The following is a 13,809-nucleotide window of genomic DNA, read 5'->3' as shown; positions in this document are numbered from 1 at the left end:
CGCACACACAGGGCGAAAAAACACACACAAATAAAAAACATGCATGAAAAGAACACACTCCCACATACACACAAAGAAAACATGCATAAAAAAGAACACACACACACACACACACACACACACACACACACACACACACACACCAGTAAACGCTCAAGTAACTATAAAAACGAAGGCAAGGAGGGCTATGGTGTCTTGCAGGAGGAGAAGGAGCAGAGGAAGGAGTTGTTTAATATGGTGAGTCAAGGGACCGACCTGGGTGCCTTATTTCAGCCAGCGGTGGGCAAATTAATTAAAGTCTTGGCCACCTAGATTACCTTGAAGCCCGATCCATCTGTGACAGGCTAATTAAAGCAGTGCCCCCTGACCCTGCTGGCCCTCCCCCTGACCCATCCCGTCCCCTGCCGCTCCATCTCAATTGCAGTTGGAGTGGATGTCTGTGTTGAGGTTGAATGTAGTTGGATAATTTACCTTTTAACTCCTTTATTAAAATTCGCCTTTACTACGTTATAAAATCGTGTGCTAGCAGCGTAGGGTAAGAAGACATCAGGTGGGTTGGTATGCCGTTTCACTAATTCGGAAAATAGTAAAATAGGTTAGAGTCTCGCGTCAGTAATTCGGAAATATTATGGTGGAGTGGGATATCGCATCACTGAATTGGAACTCCGTAAATGCAGAGGCGATATTTGGCCGTGTGCGAATTTCGACCAGAATGTTATGGGGGGAATTATACCTGTGATTGTAAGGAAAAAATGTGATTATAAAAATGTGCGTGTGATTGTGAGAAAATATTGTCATTGCGATTGGACGAGAAATGTACTTGGTTACTTAAAAACAAAAACAGAAGTAGTAGTGACTGAATAGAAAAAAAATCCTTATGAACGTAAGAAAATATATTGTGCTTGCGACCAAAAAAAAAAATGTTGCAGTAGTTTGGAAAATGAACGTAATCGCGATTGTTGAAATAAGTGATGATTATAATACCAAATTTCCTTTTGATTTTAAGGAGAAAATTAAGTGGTTGGGAGGAGTAAGAAAAATAATTGTAAGAATAAGAAAATGCGTGTGACCTCAGGGAGAATTCAAGACGAGGTGTAGGAATTCTTAAGACATTTTTCCCAGGCATTTACGATAAGATGTTAAATTTAAGGACCTCCTTTTGCATCTTAGTCTTTGCACGCGCCTTACGATTTTTCTTAAGAGATAATCGGATAGTGAGGGGGTTAGTGACGGCTGTCTCTCTCCTTCCTTGGTCTGGAAATTATCTTCGTAGCTGAGTAATATTTCTTGAGGGTAAGGAAAATATTGTAAGGAATATATTGTGTTGATGTGCTGAAGGGTTAGATTGGGTCTCTCTCTCTCTCTCTCTCTCTACGACTGACGATGGCTGTAATTGTTCCTTCCTCCCTCCCTCGCTTCTCTTTCTCCTCCTCTTCCTCCCTCCCCCCTCTTCTTTCTCATTCTTTTCCTGCTCTCCCACGTCCCTCTTCCCTCCTCCCCTTTTTAGTCTCTGTTCCTCCCTCCCTCTTTCCTCTTGATTTCCACTCCTCCCTCCCATCTCTCAATGTCTCTTCCTTCCTGCCCTCCCTCGTCCTCCCACGCCCTGCCTCCCTCCTCTCTCCCCCCCTCCTCCTATGCCCTCCCTCCCTCTTCCCTCCTTCCTCCCCCCTCCTCCCCCTCCTTCCTCTGATAGTGCCATGTGTACCGTGTCTCCAATCCCGCCTGCCTGAGACCTCTGACTGCTTCCTTGCCTGCCTGTCTGTTTCCCTGTCGATCTTTGGCTGTCTGTCTGCCTGTCTGTCTCTTCCTTCCTACCTACGTCTCACCACGCTGCTTCCTGCCTACCTCTTACCTCCCTGCCTTCCTCCATGTCTGCCTCCCTTTCTGTTCCTTTTTATTTACTGGTGCGTCCCTTGTGCCTACCTTTCACCACCGTGCCTACCTCCCTACCCTCTTGCCCTCCCACCTGTGTGCATATTTACCTGTCTCTCTGCCTCCGCACCTCCCTGATTGCTTCTTTGCCCGTGTCAATCTGTCTGGTTATTTCTCACCATCCTGCCTGCCTCCCTGCCTACCCCTTACCACCTTGCCTTCCTTCCTGACTCCTTGCATACCCCTCCCTCTGCCTCTCCGTCTGCCTTCTTGGCTGCCTGATTTCTTGACTGCCTCCCACCACCCTTCCTGCCTGTTCCTCACCACTTTTCCTACCATCCCATCTACCCCTAACTATCCTGCCTACCTGCCTTCCTACCTCTCATTTCGGCCTGCCTCCTTCCCTCCCTGCTTTTTTGCCTCCCTGCTTACCAATTCCTCACTACCCTACCTTCCTGCCACCCCCTCACCACCCTGCCTTCCCGCTTCCCTCTCACCATCCTTCCTTCCCGCTTCCCCCTCACCACCCTGCCTGCCTCCCCTTCACCACCCTGCCTCTCCCTCACCACCCTGCCTGCCTGTCTTCCCCTCACCACTCTGCCTGCCTCCCCCTCACCACCCTGCCTGCCTGTCTCCCCCTCACCACCCTGCCTTCCCTCCTCCCCCTCACCACCCTGCCTGCCTGCCTCCCCTTCACCACCCTGCCTTCCTGCCTCCCAATCACCACCCTGCCTGCCTGCCTCCCTCTCACCACCCTGCTTTCCTCCCTTCCCCTCACCACCCTGCCTGCCTGCCAATCCCTCACCACCCTGCCTGCCTGCCACTCCCTCACCACCCTGCCTGCCTGCCTCCCCCTCACCACCCTGCCTGCCTGCCTCCCCCTCACCACCCTGCCTGCCTGCCACCCCCTCACCACCTGCCTTCCTGCCACTCCCTCACAACCCTGCCTTCCTGCCATCCCCTCACCACCCTGCCTTTCTGCCTCCCCCTCACCATCCTGTCTTCCTGCCACCCCCTCACCACCCTACCTTCCCGCCTCCCCCTCACCACCCTGCCTGCCTGCCTTCCTCTCACCACCGTGCCTGCCTGCCTTCCTCTCACCACCGTGCCTGCCTGCCTTGCTCTCACCACCGTGCCTACCTTCCTTCCTCTCACCACTGTGCCTGCCTGCCTTCCCCTCGCCACCCTGACTTCCTGCCACTCCCTCATCACCATGCTTGCGTGCCACCCCCTCACCACCCTGCCTGCCTGCCTCACTCTCACCACGCTGCCTGCCTGCCTTCCACTCACCACCGTGCCTGCGTGCCTGCCAAGCTGAGGGAGATGTAGGAGGGTGAGGCAGGCGGCATCACAGGGGCGGGTAAGGCACAGACCTGATTACCCAGCCAATATCCCCGAGTAATGGCCCATCACCCAGCCCCCCCCCTCTCTCTCTCTCACACACACACACACACACACACACAAACACACACACACACACACATCGTGCATCCACCCTCCTTTCGTCACCTCCGTCTTGACATCATTTTCTCCTCTTTTCCTCCCTCTCCCCCTCTTCCCTCCCTTCCCCCCCTATCCCTCCTTTCCTCCCCTTCTCCCTCCCCCTCTCCTCTCCGCCGTCACGTCTCCCCATTCCATTCCTTCCATTCCTTCCTCCTTCCACTTCTCACCCTCTCGTCGTTTCTCCCTCTCCCTCCTCCACCTCTCCACCTTCTTCTCCTTCCCTCTCCCTTTCCTTTTCCTTCTTCCTTCCTCCCTCTTTCCTCCTCTCCTTCTTTCTCTTTCCTATCCTCGTATTTCCTGTTTCCGTCGTTCCCTCCTTTCTTCCCATCCTTCCTCTTCTTCTCTCTTTCCTCCCATTTGCCTCAGTCTCTTTCTTAACCACCCTCTTCCTTCTTCTTCTCAGTTTCCTTCCTGCTTTCCTTCTGTCTCCCCCTCCCCTGTATCTACCATTTCCTTCTTTCCCTCCTCTACCTCCGACCTACCTCAATCATGCCTCTTCCTGGCCTTCTTGTTTTCCTTCCCTTTTTTCCTTCTCAGTATCCTTCGTCCCGTTTCCTCAGTCTTCCTTTGTCTCTTCTGTTCCAGTCTTCAATTTCCCTCTTTCCCTCCCTCCCTTTCGTCTCAGGCTCCTTCATTCCTTCTCTCCCTGTCTTCCTTCTACCTCCTTCGCCTGTTTCAATCTGTCTTCGCCTTCCCTCTCGCCTCTAACTCTCCTTCACGTATGTCTGTCTCTTTTCCTTCTTAATTTCCTTGCCTTTCCTCCTTCCTGCCTTTCCCTTGCGTTCTCCCTCCTACTTGTACCTCTCCTCCTTCCTTCCTCCCTTCCCCCCTTTTTCTCCCTCTTGCCTTCTCTCCTCTCTTCATTCCCTCTCTTTCCCTCCACACCTCTATCTCTTGGTTTTCCTCCTTGCCTCTCCCTTTCTCTGGCTTCCATTTCCTTTCCATTTCCCTTTGTTTCCTTCTCCCCATTCTGTCTCTGCTTCCTTCCTTCCCTCCATCCCTCTCTTCCATCCCCATCTGCTCCTTCCCTCTCTCCTCCCTTCCTCCTCTCTGCTGGCGTCCCTCCCTCCTACCTCCCTCTCTCTCTCTGTCTTTGTTTCCTCCCTTCTCAGCCTCCTTCCTTCCCTTCCTCTTACCCCCTGAGTTTATCCCTCCCTCCCTTCTTCGTTCACCTTTCCTCCTCCATGCTTATTTCCTTCTCTCCTACCTTTCCTTTCCTTCCTTATGCTTCTCCTTCCCCTCCTTCCAATTTCCCCCTACCTCCTCTTCCAGCCAGCATCCTTCCTTTATTGTAACTCTCTCTCTCTCTCTCTCTCTCTCTCTCTCTCTCTCTCTCTCTCTCTCTCTCTCTTTGTGTGTGTGTGTGTGTGTGTGTTTTTTCTCTCTCACTTCTTCCTTCTGTAATGCTTTCCTCCCCTCTCTCCCCTCTTAGCTCTCTCCCTCATCCCTCCTTCTCTCCCTGGACCCCTCCTTCCTCCTTCCCTCCCTCATCCCTCCCTCCATCCTTCTTCCTTCCCTCCCTCCACGCTATCCTTCCTCAACCACCCTCTCTCTGTCTTAATCAGAATTCCTCCTCTTCCCTCCCTCCTTCATCCAGCCATCTGTCTCTCCCTTCCTCCCTCCCTCCCTCCCTTCCTTCCTTCCTTCCTTCCTTCCCTCCCCTGAATACTTCCCTCCCTCCTCATTCCTCCCTCCATTCCATCTCGTCTTTCCTGTGCTAACCTCTTTTCCTTCTCCTTACATTTGTCACCTTCTTCACCCTCTCCCTTAATTTCTCCCTCCCTCCCTCCCTTTCTCCCTCCTTGAAGTTTCTCAATTGCCTACCTTCCTCCCTCCCTTCCATACCTGTTTCGACCTTACATGCAGTAGGGTCAGGCTAATTAGGCACACACACACACACACACACACACACACACACACACACACACACACACACACACACACACACTGTGTGTGTGTGTGTCTCTCTCTCTCTCTCTCTCTCTCTCTCTCTCAAAGAAAGAGAGCCACATCGCCAAGAAATACTCCAGCGTCATTTACCGCGTCACTGATCTTAATGTCCTCTAAATGGCAGGTGTGTGTGTGTGTGTGTGTGTGTGTGTGTTCGCTGTGATTAATTCTGTGTGGACTGTTAGCTGAAGTGTGTGTGTGTGTGTGTGTGTGTGTGTGTGTGTGTGTGTGTGTGTGTGTGTGTGTTCGGTGTGATTAATTCTGTGTGGACTGTTAGCTGAAGTGTGTGTGTGTGTGTGTGTGTGTGTGTGTGGTTAGTGTTCAGTGTGATTAATTCTGTGGGGATTGTTAGCTGAAGATGTGTGTGTGTGTGTGTGTGTGTGTGTGTGTGTGTGTGTGTGTACATGAAACCGTGTGCACTCAACCTCACCTGTCCACCAAATTCAGGCAGCGTTGGATCTACATGGGGACCTGCCACGCGGAAATACGTTCATGTGTACGTCTCTCGCCACGCACACGGGTTTACATTATAGGTGTCGTGTTTTTGCCCCCCCCTCCACCATTACGCACACAGGTTACGCGTTCATGGTTGTATACGCACACTGGTGTTTATACCGTGAAGCATACGCACAGATTTTTTATCGTTAAGCACACACACAGACGCGCGCGCACGCACGCACACACACACACACACACACACACACACACACACACACACACACACACACACACACACATACACACACACACACACACACACACACACACACACACACACACACACATTTGTATCAACGTAAGACACACGCACTGATTTTTTCCATAAAATTAGAGAGAGAGAATTGAACAAGTGAGGGAAAGATATACGGTAAGTAAAAAAAAAAAAAATCTAACAACATATTAAAAAGTAATATATATATATATATATATATATATATATATATATATATATATATATATATATATATATATATATATATTTAATGCCTATTTTCGCCTATCACCACCACCATAATATTACCTCTCATATTATCTTTCTTATGGGGTCAGTTGTCGTTATCTCCCTGTCCTCTATCCCCCTGTCCATCCTCTCCTTATCTTCCCCCCCACCCCATCCCGCCCTATCCTTGTCCCAGCCCACATACTCCATCCCCGCTCACCGCCCTCATTCCCATCCCTATCCCAAGGCATTCACGAAGATTACTTTGGTTGTGTTCTGCTTGGAGTATTACCCTGTCTTCCTTCTGTGCTTCTCTGTTTTCTTTGTCTTTTCTTTCTGTGGTTCTTTCTTCGTTTGTCTCTGCCTTTTTTTTTCTCCATTTTCTTCATTTTTTTCGTGTTTTTGGCTACTTTGTGTTCTGACTATTGCCTTTCCCTCCTTCCTTTCATCTTTCCCTCCTTCCTTCCTTCCCTTCCTTCCTTCCTTCTGCTTCTAAATCCTTCTGGGACTAACTTACATAGTCCATCCCGTCTAACTGCTCTCATCGCCATCCCACACCAATTCCAAAGCCGAGATTAAATTTACCTCGATTGTGTTGTGGTTTGTGTTATCCTTCCTTCCTTCTCTCCTTCCTTCCTTCCTTCCTTCCTTCCATCCTTCCTTCCTTCATCCTTTCCTTTAGCGCTGGGAATCTCTCTCCTTTTCCGGTTCTCCCTCCTTCCTTTGTTTTTCTTCCCTCTTTCCCTCCTCTGATTGTGTTCCCGTTGAGTATTCCCGTTTCCTTCGTTCCTCCTTCCTCCTCACTTCTCGCATATCTTCCTTCTACCTTCCTTTCTCCTTGAGCATCTCCCTTCCTTCATTCTTTTTCCCTTATCAATTCTTTTTCAACCTTCATTATGTTTATTCGATTATTCCCTTCCTTCCTTCTTTCTTTCTTTCTTTCTTTCTTCCTTCATTCTTTCTTTCTTTCTTTCTTTCTTTCTTTCTTTCTTTCTTTCTTCCTTCCTTCCTTGCCCCTCTTTCCTCCCACTTTCGTTTTTCCTCTTTTTCTTTTGCTCTGTGTTGATTACGTTCTGGTTGAATATTCCCATCCTTCCTTCCTTCATTCATTCATTCCCTCCCTCCCTCCGTACCTACTTACCTACCTACCAACCTACCTATCTACCTACCTATCTCCCTCCCTCCCTCCTTCCCTCCTTTGATATTGCTTGGTTAACGTTCCTCCCTACTTTCTTTCTCTCGTGTCCCTCCTTCTCCCTCATATCTCTTGTTTGTGTTCCAGCCAAGTACCTCCTTCCTTCCTCCTTCCCTCCAGTCTTCTCTCCACTCCTTACCTGTACCGGGAGAGAGAGAGAGAGAGAGAGAGAGAGAGAGAGAGAGAGAGAGAGAGAGAGAGGTGGGGGGACGTACTCTTCAGAAGTGGTAGGTGGATGAGCCAGTCACATTCACTTGGAGAGAGAGAGAGAGAGAGAGAGAGAGGAAATATTACAGCCACCCCTTTCATTTTCTCACATTATGGACTTGGAGGAATCTACCCGAGTTTCCCTTAAGAGATTAGAGAGAGAGAGAGAGAGAGAGAGAGAGAGAGAGAGAGAGAGAGAGAGAGAGAGAGAAATGAGGTTTAAAAAAAAAAAAAAAAAAAATGCATGGAAATGGGTGGGACTGCCTGAAGGAGATCTAGGAAAAGGAGGAAATTGAGAGAAAAGGACTGAAAAAAAAAACATTAATAAAGGAAAAATAATAATCTACAAAAGTGACTAAAATAGGGAAAGAAAATGGAGGTATTGGGGTATTTAGGGAAGGGGAGAAGATGAATTGAGGGAGACTGCCTTAAAGGAGAGCTGGGAAATTGACAGAAGGAATTTAGGGACTTAAAATACTCAGTGAAGAATTAATATACCTGAGTGGTTCCTGGAAGAGGAGGAGTGAGGAAATTTAGAGGGAGTGAGAAGAAGGCTGTAAGGAATTGGATGGGACTGCTTAAGGAGGGGCTGGGAAAAGAGGCAATTGAGAGAAAATGGTTTGAGGTGTGAGTGAGAAAGTGTATTTAGAAATTAAGCAGAGAGAGAGAGAGGGGGAGGGGAAGATGGCGACCGACACACAGAAGATAAGAAAGAAGTAAACAGGACAGAAATAAAGAGAGAGAGGAAAAAGATGCAGATGAGGAGGTAAGGCGCAAATTGCATCAGTTGCCTCATTAGAATACGAGATTGCAAGAATTAGGAGACGCACCGCAGAGAGAGAGAGAGAAGAGAGAGAGAGACGCTCCGACCGATTCAAACTCACCCCACTTCCCTGCACACCCGGAAGGAAGTGGAATCGGGTTTAAAGAGAAGGCGTGTGGTGTTTAAGGGATCCCATCTCTTAATCCAACTCTCTTTAATCGGATCCCATCTCTTAATCTCTTGGGATACAGTCAGGTCGGATTAAACTACTGAAAGCATGCGGATCAGGATTAATGTAACTCAGTAAGCTGGGATTAATCTGATTGCCTGGTTTGATTGGATTTAATTTCTTTATTTAACTCACTCTACTGTCAACTGGGATTAATTTAAGCTCGGTTGGGATTAGGTTAAGAGATACGGTACTTCACGGTAAATCGACCAAATCCAAAATGGTCGATGAATATAAACTGTTTGTACCTGGAACTAAAAATAATGACAACGAAAAAAAGTATAATGAATTCAGTGACAAAAAGACGACTTTATTGTGTCTCATTTTGTTTCGTAAAATTTCTTTATTAATCGTTTTATTTTTACGGTTTACGATATTGTAGTTATAGGAAAAAGAATTGTAAGTTTAAATAGACTTTTTTCTTTTTCTTTTTTTTCACTAGTTGTCACGTCTTTCAAATTTCCCCTTTTCACTTCACTTCACTTGTCTTCTGTTTTCTTCTCCTTTCTTCTCTTTTCTTCCTCTTCTCCTTTCTCACTTCTTCCTCTTCTTTTCCTATCCTTTCCTCCTTCTTCCTCTTCTTTTCCTATCCTTTCCTCCTTCTTCCTCTTCTTCTCTACTCCAGTCTCACTTCTTCCTCATCTTCTCTTCTCCTTGCTTCCTTCTTCCTCTCCTTTCTTCCTCTTCATCTCTTCTCTTTCTTCCCTCTTTCTCTTCTCCTCCAGCCCTCAGTTCTAGTGCCCCATCAGGCCACGCCCCATCCCTTCCCTTCACTTCGCTTCTCTTCTCGTCCATTTTTATCTCTCCTCTCCTCTCCTCTCCTTCTTCCCTCAGCCCTCCTAAGTACATGTAACCCCCCTTCCCCCCCCACACCATACCGCAGTGTGACGGAGCTGGCATGTGAATGAGATGTGATAATTGAATAAAAAGAAGGAGAAAGGAGGACCCGGAATGAATTAAGACGGAGGAGAGGGAGGGGGAGGGAGAGGGGGATGAGCTAAGACAAGGACTGCCAGATGGAGGTAAAGGACTGAGAGGGAGAGAGAGAGAGAGAGAGAGAGAGAGCTGAGTAAACTAAATGAGCAGTGGGGTTTAATGAAGTTAGGAAGGGAAGAAAGGATTGAGGATAAGAGACTGCTTTCATAGACCCGCAGACAGTTTTTAAAAGTCCCTCTCTCTGAAACTCAGAGAATGTGTGAAATTATCTTACTAAAATGCTTCCTTACGGCCATTATTGAAAACTGCTAAATAAACAGCTGATGGATTAACTGATGCAACAGGTGACGTGTCAGATCAAGTAAATGTTTCAGATTGGAGAAAGAATCACGGATGTGGGACGTAGTGTGTAATGACGCTTGTCCTTTTCCCCAGGGACCTCACCTTCCATACCCTACCTGCCCCCCCTACCACCCCCTACCAATACCTCACCCCCCCCTCACATCCCCACTGCCTTCTATATATACAGGAAATGTGGTGTATGTTCAGCAACTATATTCTGAGGAAGCTATAAAGCGAAACGTCAAGACACACTAAGTCCCACATCGGTGTTTCTCCAATTTCTCTACGAACAGTGAATAAATATTTCAGGCTGAGCAATGTTGTATATAATAAGGTCGCTAAAATGCCTTCTTATCGCCGAAATTGAAAATCGCCTAATAGTCAGCTGATTCAACAATGGACATGTTAAATTATCTCTAAATTTCAAGGTGAGCAACTTTGCATTTCATAACAAAATCGCTCAGAACTCTCCAAGAGCAGATATTCGAACTTTCCTTGAAGAAAAAGAAAAAAATAACGTCCCCTAGGTGCTCCACTTATAGACCTGTCCGCCTCGCCGCAGGTAAAAATCACGAGAAAGATGAGGGACGTGGAGAGAAATGGCTGAGCACAGAATTGAGGAGGTTGGATGAATATGAGAGAGAGAGAGAGAGAGAGAGAGAGAGAGAGAGAGAGAGAGAGAGAGAGAGAGAGAGAATCGTGGTAGGGTTGGAAAAGGAAGGAATGGAGAGTGAAGGGAGAGATGTAAGAGGGAAGGGGAGAGGTGATGAGATGGAAGAATGGAAGGAAAATCGGTCATTGGAAGACACTAAGGGACGACCAGGTTAAGGAGAGGGGAAGGAAGGACGGGGGGGGGGGAGAAGGGGAAGGAGGGGAAAAGAGGATGGCAAGGAGAAAGGAAAGAAGATAGGGAGAGAGATGGGAAAGGAAATTAAGGCGGGATGGAAGGAGGAAGGAAGGAAGAAAGGGAGAAGGACAAGGAGGTTAGAGAGAGAGAATGGAGGGGAAGAAGGAAGGAGGGCAAGAGGAAGAAAGGGAAGAAAAGAGGGAGGAAGGAAAGAAGGGAGGGTGAAAGAAAGAAAAAAAGGAATGATTGAGGGAGAGGGAGGGAAAGGGGAGATGTTGGAGGGAAGACATTTGCTGGGTGGGTGAGGGAAAGGGAGGGGAAATGTGAATGAATGATTAATATGAGAGCGGGACAGGGAGGGAGGGAGGGAAGGAAGGAAAGAAGGAAGGCTGAGACCTGTTTTTATGAGGGGATGGAGGCGGGGTAGGGAGCAGAGGCATGATGGAGGGATGGAGAGGGAAGGAGAGCAAGATGGAAGAATGGCTAGGACAGGAATGAGATATGGAACTGTTATATAGATGAAGGGAAATGAGGGGTAAAACTGTTGGCAGGAGGAGAAGTATTGATTGTTAGAGAAAGTCGAGGATGCCTGATTTGAGAGAGAGAGAGAGAGAGAGAGAGAGAGAGAGAGAGTGATGCAAGGGATAAGAAGTTTGTGAACTACTTACAAGTTGTGTGTTTACCTGAACGTCTGAGCGCTGATGTGTTTGTGTAAGTGTGGGAAGGTGTAGGAGTGTGTGTGTGTGTGTGTGTGTGTGTGTGTGTGTTTCTCTCCCTCTTTCTCTCTCTCTCTCTCCCTCCCTCCCTCCCTCCCTCCCTCCCTCCCCACTTCCTCTCCCCTCTCTCCCTTCCCTTGCTCACACCTCCTCCTCATCCTCATCCAATTCCTTCCCTAATCGGTCGCCATCTTCTCTCCATCTTCTCCCTCTCATTCCCTCTTTCCTCCCTTCTGAGATTGACAGGAGAGGCTCTTGATCCGGGAAAGAGATCATACAGACGGAGCGAGCCATTCTCTCTCTCTCTCTCTCTCTCTCTCTCTCTCGTAGTTTAATTTTTCTTCTCAATTCTCCTCTACACATTTTTTTTCCTCTTTTCTCCTCTGCATTTTTCCTTCTCGCTTCTCCATCCCATATTACTGTCTTTTCCATCTCTCTCTCTCCACCATCCCAACACCTCCTCCAAGTCCCTACATAATCGATATTCATCTCCCATCTCCATTTCCTTATCTCTCCCTCTCACCTCTCTCCACCTCTCTTCATACCCTGCTCACACCTCCTCCACCTCTCCAATTCCCTCTCTAATTGCTCTCCCTCTTCTCTCTCATTTTCTTTTTTTTTATCTCTCCCTCTGTCTCTCCCCCTCTTATCTCTGTCTCTCTCCTGCTCACATCTCCTATTCCCTCTCTAATTGCTCTCCATCTTCGCCGTCTCGCTGCCTGTCTCCTCACTTATTATTTATTTGGGTTACTGCTTCGTCCAAGAGAGGCATCATACAGACAGACAGACCTGGATATGCTTAATGATGGTCTCTCTCTCTCTCTCTCTCTCTCTCTCTCTCTCTCTCTCTCTCTCTCTCTCTCTCTCTCTCTCTCTCTCTGTCCTTCCGTGTGCATATCCCAGCCTGACCTCATTGTGATTCTGCTAGCGTGTGTTTGCCTCTCTCTCTCTCTCTCTCTCTCTCTCTCTCTCTGCTGCTCCTACTCCTCTTCCCCTTATTTCCCCCTCCCCTTCCCCTCCTACGCCTCTTCCCTCCCTCTCCCCCTCACTCCTGTCATTCGTCAACCCTCCCATCCGTCCATCCATCAGAGCATTCATCCCTGTCCCCCCCTCCTATCTCCCCCCCTTTCCTATCTCTGTCCTCCCCCCTCTTCTTTTTTTGTCTCCCTCCTTCTGCCTCTGCCTATCTCTTTGCCCTCCTCCTTTCTTTGACCTTTCTCTCTCTCGATCCTGTACTATCTCTTTTCTTTGTCTTCCCTCCTGTCTGTACCCCCCTCTCTCTTTCTGCTCCTCTGCATGTACTACTTCTTTCTGTCTTCCTCTTCTTTCTCTTCCTCCTTCAGTTCCTCCCTTCTTCCTCTTCTTCTCTCTCTCTCTCATTCTTCACATCTTTAACCCTTCTCTTCTCCCTCTCTTCTTTCTTTTTTCTCCTCTACTTCTGTTTTCTTTGTCAACCACACCTTGTCAGTCCTCTCTCCTATCTCCCACTTCCTTGTCCTTGTCTTCTCTCTGCTCTCTTCTCTGCCACTTTCCTCTTTCTCTGTCCCCTCTTCTGTCTCTCCTCCCTCTCCTGCCCTTGCTTTCTGAGACTCTGACACTTACTTTCGGTCATCTTTCCTCCATTTTCTTCCTCCTTTCTTATTTCTCTCTTCCCTCTTCTTTCTTCATCTCCCCCGTTTCTTTCCCCTTCTTTCTCTGCCATCATTCTTTTTTTTCTTCCTCTCTTTCTTTGGCCCCATTCTTTCTCTCTTCCTCTGTCTTTCTCTGTCCCTCTCTGTTTTCCCTTCTTTCTTTGTCTATCTTTCTTTTCCCATTCCCTAATCAAGGTTTTCTCTGCCATCTCATCCATCTTTGTTTCCTTCATTCTCTGTCTCTCCCTTCCTTGTATTTTTCCTGTTCCATCTCTGCATCCATCTATTTTCCTGTTATTGTCCTTTCTCCTCCTTTTTTGTCTGTCATCCTTTCCGTCTCTGCCACATTCTGTCTCTGTCATTTCTGTTTTTTGCCTGCCACTCATACTTATATTTTTCTGTGATCCCTCCAGTCCTCTGTCTCTCCCCCTTGTCTCTTTTTCTCCCTTTCTCTCTCTCGTCATGTCCTCTTCATTGCCCTTTTTCATTTCCCGTTCCTTCTTTCTCACTTCCTCCTTTTCTTTGCTTCTCTCCCCGTTGGTTGTCGCTTCTCCCTGCCTTCCGTATACTTTTTTTCCTGTTTTTTCCCTCCCCCCCCTTTTATCTTTGCCCTCTTTTTTCTGTGTCCCCTCTTCTCTCTTCCTCCTATATGTTCACCTTTCTTTTCTCTCTCACCCC

Source organism: Coenobita brevimanus, chromosome 22 (assembly GCF_032717465.1).
Source record: "Coenobita brevimanus isolate Jiangsu-jjx chromosome 22, ASM3271746v2, whole genome shotgun sequence".
Classification (NCBI taxonomy): Eukaryota; Metazoa; Arthropoda; class Malacostraca; order Decapoda; family Coenobitidae; genus Coenobita; species Coenobita brevimanus.
This window is presented reverse-complemented; position numbering follows the sequence as displayed.